The following is a 5,362-nucleotide window of genomic DNA, read 5'->3' on the forward strand; positions in this document are numbered from 1 at the left end:
ACTCCCTCTCTCCATGTCCTCATCTCTGCCTCCATCTCTGATGTTGCTGCTTCTCTGGGTAGGTCCTACATTCTGCTCATGCTCTTCTCTCTTGATGGCTCTAGGCTCCTCTGTTTCTGGACTGTAAGATTAACTACTCCCCCATTTTTGTTACAAAACTTCTACCTTTACAGTTGTGGAAGTTGCAATTAGTATGATAACAATTACTCACTATTGAATCATAGGAATCTTATCCCCATCTATTTTCACCACACCCATCTAGACAATTCCAACACAGATTTGTTTGTTCTTCTGGCAGTTCATGGTACTTTCAATATCCTCCCCCAACACCATAATTCAAATGCATCAATTCTTCTACGGTGTTCCTTATTCACTGTCCAACTTTCACATACATATGAGGCTACTGAAAATGCCATGGCTTGGGTCAAGCGCCCCGTAGTCCTCAAACTGACATCTTTGCTCTTCAACACTTTAAAGAGGTCTTGTGCAGCAGATGTGCCTAATGAAAAATGTAGTTTGATTTCTTGACTGCTGTTTCCATGAATGCTGATGGTTGATCCAAGCAAAATGTAGTCTTTGATAACTTCAATCTTTTTTCCATTTATATTGTTGTTGTTGTAGTTAAGTGCCGTTGAGTCGGTTTCAACCCATAATGACCCTCTATAGGGTTTCCAAGGAACCGCTGGTAAGCTTGAACTGCCAACCTTGAGGTTCAAACTGACTTTGCAGCCCAGCACATTAACCCACAGCACCATATCAGGACTCCCTCCATTGATATGGATGTTGTTCTTTGGTCCAGTGGTGAGGACTTTTGTTTTCTTTGCACTAAGGTGCAACCCACGGAGAAGGCTATGGTCTTTGACTTTCATCAGTAAGTACTTTAGTCTGCTTCGCTTTTAGCAAGCAAAGATGTACCATCTGCATATCGCAGGTTATTAATGAGTCTTCCTCCAGTCCTGATGCCACATACTTCTTCACATAATCCAGTTTCTTGAATTATTTGCTCAGCATACAGATTGAATAATTATGATGAAAGAATACAACCCTGGCACACACCTTTTCTCCTTTTAAACCATTCAGCATTCCCTTGTTCTGCTCAAACAACTGCCTCTAGGTCTATGTACAGGTTCCTCGTGAGCACAATTAAGTATTCTTTAATACTCATTCTCTGTAGTGTCGTCCATAGCTTGTCATGAGCCACACAATCTAAAGCCTTTGTATAATCAATAAAGCCCAGGTAAACAGCTTTCAGCCAAGATCCATTTGACATCAGCAATGTTATCCCTCGTTCCACGTCCCTGTCTGAATCTGGCTTGAACCTCTGGCAGTTCTCTGTCCATATACTGTTGCAGCCATTTTAAAAGTATCTTTAGCAAAATTTTACTTGTATCAATAATAGTGATATTGTCTGATGATTTCCACATTTTTTGGGCCACCTCTCTTTGGAGTGGGCACAAATATGGATCTCTTCCTATCAATTGGTCAGGTAGCTATCTTCAGAATTTCTTGGCATAGATGAGTGAGTGCCTCCAGTGCTGCATCAGTTGGTTGAAAGATTTCAATAGGTATTCCATCAATTCCTGGAACCTTGTTCTTTGCCAATGCATTCTATTTACTGTGGATTTCATCCTTCAGGATCATTGGCTGTTGATCATATGCCACCTCTTGAAATGACTGAACATCAACATTTCTTTTTGGTTCAGTGACTCTGTGTACTCCTTCCATCTTCTTTTGATGCGTCCCATATATCATTCAATATTTTGCCCATAGAAGCTTTCAGTATTGCAAATTAAGGCTTGAATTTTTTTCCTCCAGTTCTTTCAGCTTGAGAAATTCTAAGTTCTGAGTTTGTTCGCCCATTTTGATTTTCTAACTCCAGGTCTTTGCACAATTCATTATAATATTTGACTTTGTCTTCTGGAGCTGCCCTTTGAAATTTTTGTTCAGCTCTTGTACCTCCTCTTTTCTTCCATTTACTTTAGCATCTCTATGCTTGAGAACAAATTTCAGAATCCCTTCTGATGTCCATTTTGGTCTTTTCCTTCTTTCTTGTCTTCTTAATGACCTTTTACTTTCATCCTGTATGATGTTCTTGATGTCATCACACAACTCTTCTGGTCTTTGGTTGTTAGTGTCTAATTCATCAAATCTGTTCTTGAGATGATGTCTAAATTCAGGTGAGATCTGTTCAAGGTCATATTTTGGATCTTATGGACTTGCTTTAATTTTTTTTGATCTTCTGAACTTGAATATGAGAAATTGATGGTGTGTTCTGCAGTTTTGGCTGATGATATTGGAGCTTTTTCACTGCCTCTTTGAACAGATGTAGTCTATTTGATTTCTGTGTATTCCATCTGGTGAGGTCCATGTGTATAATCATCTCTTGTGATGTTTAAAAAAGGTATTTGCAATGAATAAGTCCATGGTCATGCTAAATACTATCTTGTGAGTTTCTGCATTGTTTCTATCACCAAGGTCTTATTTTCCAACTACTGATCCTTTCTCTTGGTTTCCAACCTTTGCATTACAATCACCAGTGATTATCAATACATCTTAATTGCATTTTTGGATAAATTTCAGACTGAACAAGTTTAATCATCATTGGTTTTAGTGGTTTCTGTGTAAATTTGAATAATAGTGGTATTAACTGGTCTTCTTTGTAGGTTTATGGATATTATCCTATCACAGATAGCCTTGTATTTCAAGATAGATCTTGAAATGCTCTTTTTGATGATAAATGCAACACCATTTCTCTTCAATTTGTCATTCCCAGAATAATAAGCCATGTGATTGTCAGATTCAAAATGGTCAATACCAGTCCATTTCAGCTTCCTAATGCCTAGGATAGTTGCTTCAGATGGGGTTGAGGAAATCTCAAGTGAAAAGTTGTAGGAGGGGCATGGTGGTGGTGGTGGTGGTGGGGTTCTTCCCTGAACAACTACTAGTAAACTCTGTGGTCTTGAGCAAGTTCCCCCTATCTGGTTCAAGGGCACAATCAGTATGAACATTTTGTGCTTGTTCATTATAGAGACCTGGATGGCTGAACTCCTGGGCACATGATGAAGAACAAGGTCACTGTAGCAATGGCAGCTTGACTAAGGATTAAGAGATTTTCAGTAATCTGGAGAATCCTAAGGCGCTCTGGTAGCGTAACCATTACGAACTAGGCTGCGAACCACAAGGCCAACAGTTTGAAACTACCAGCTGTTCCGTGGGAGAAAGATGAGGCTTTCTGCTCCCGCAAAGCTTTACAGCCTGGGAAACCCTGTACAAGGTCGCTATGAGTCGGAACCAGCTCCACGGCACATAACCACCACCACCACCAAGTAGGTGGGAGTAGGTGAGGGAGTCCTGTTGTGGTGCTGCAGGATAGAGCACTAGACTGAAAGGTCGGTTTGAACCACAAGGCCAGTGGTTCAAACCCACCATCTGCTCCTCAGAAACCCTACACAGGGTTGCTATAAGTCAGAACCGATTGGATGGCACTTAACAACAACAGCAACAAAGTAGCTGGGACTGGGTCATAGAGTAAGTAAAGTCAGGTAAACCAAATAAACTTGCTGTGAAACCACTTCTGGTTCACGATGACCCTACGTTTTACAGAGTAGGACTACTTCAGAGACTTTTCTTGGCTCACTGTCATCTTTGTGGAAGCAATTTGCCCGGCCATTCTTCAGTGGCTCCACTGAGTAGGTTCAAACCTTTAGGCTAGCAGGTAAAACCATTGTATTACCTACCCTAGCTTCTACCAGGTGGAGGATTTTAAATTTGTGATATCTCATGTTGGGACACCTAAATACAAACCAAGATATTTCATCCTGGGTCCAGGGCAATTCCTAAGCCTTGTTTTCCTCATTGGTAAAATAAAGGTATTGGATGAAATTAGTTCTGAGGTTCTTTCCAGGCATATAGGTTCTTGAGCAGGGAAATGAGGTAATAAAATAGAAGCATTTATTAAAGACAGTGGTGGGCTCTAAGAGCAGTCCCTCCCCTCCTCTCTCCTCCTCCCAGGAGCTCTGAGCTCTTCCTTCACAAGAAGAGGATACCCCAGGGCCCAGGACTGCCAGAGAGGAAGTGCGGACTCCTTTTCTCCTTCCCTGCTCTCCACTGAACTTCCCTGAGCTCATCAGCTTGAAGGTTAGAGTAGGTGGGAAGCTCTGGGATCACCTAAGCACCCTCTCCCACCTCTCCTCACCCCCACTGTGTTCCTGAGTAAGATGCTAAGATTCTGGGACTGTGAAGGGATACACAGGACCCCTTGTCACTCCTCTTTGCCTTGTGAGTGTCCAGAGCCCATGCACATGTGACTGAGATGAGATAGGATAGCAGCTCCGGCCCATCAGGCTGGGTGTCAGTAGGCTCTTCTGTAATCATGACACTCTGCCATCCTTCTCACCCACCTCCTGCAGGGAGAGACCTAGATGACAGCTGAACAGACAGGTTGAAAGGGCCTGGGGTACCCTACAAACCACCTGCCTGCCCTCTGCCCACAGGGTCCCACGGTGCCCATTGACTGCCTGAGCTGGTGGAGCTCCCAGCCAGAGGCTCTGATTGTCAGTGTCTGTTAGAACATTCTCTGGCTCTCTAGTTGGCTTTTCTCTGAGTGATGGCACCTGGCTGGTGGGGAGGAAGGTGACAGAGGAAGTAGAGATGCAAGGGAAGATTAATGGGCAAAAGAGGGAAGGGAGAAACAGAGGGAAAGGGAGAGAAGAAGAGAAGGAAGGAGGAAATGAGGAAATCAAATGGGCCCAAAAGGGAAAATCTCAGGCAATTCCCCTCCCAGGGCCAAGGAAACACACTCAGAGAGCAACCAATCAAATGACTCCTTGTTGTTAAGTGCCATCGAATCAGTTTCAACTCATATCATCAAATATCAATGCTATCCTCTGTGTACACAAAGTAAATAGAAACAGGCAACTTAGACATTGGCTACCTAAAATGAGGGGGCGATAAAGGCACAAAGTGAGTGGCTTACAAGTTTCCAAGGGGAAGTTTAGTTTAACAGTGTGTGTGGGAAGATAGAGTCCCCACTGAATAGTTTTCATTTGTCTAGATGGGTCTGGTGAAAAGAGATGGGGATAAGATTCTTATGATTCAATGGTGAGTAATTGTTATCATGACTAATTTCAAAAGGTAGAAGAAGTTTTGTAACAAAAATGGTAGAGTAATCTTACAGTCTAGAAACAGAGAATCTTAGGACCATCAAGGGAGAAGAGCACAAGTGGAATGCAGGACCCTATCCAGAGAAGCAGTGACACCAGAGATGAAGACAGAGATGGGCACATGGAGAGAGGGAGGAGCTGAGGACTTTAGATTCATGGAAAGAGAGGGACTGAGTACTGGTGGCTGGGAGGTGGGCTTG

At 42.8% G+C, this 5,362-nt stretch overlaps 1 protein-coding gene across 1 annotated transcript in view; it reads right to left on the minus strand.

Annotated features, from left to right (window-relative positions):
• The window catches only part of TUBA1C (tubulin, alpha 1c), a 21,989-nt gene that overhangs the window by 870 nt on the left and 15,757 nt on the right, over window positions 1-5,362 (minus strand). The gene's annotated exons all lie outside the window — the stretch shown is intronic.

Source organism: Chrysochloris asiatica, unplaced genomic scaffold (assembly GCF_000296735.1).
Source record: "Chrysochloris asiatica unplaced genomic scaffold, ChrAsi1.0 scaffold00138, whole genome shotgun sequence".
NCBI lineage: Eukaryota > Metazoa > Chordata > Mammalia > Afrosoricida > Chrysochloridae > Chrysochloris > Chrysochloris asiatica.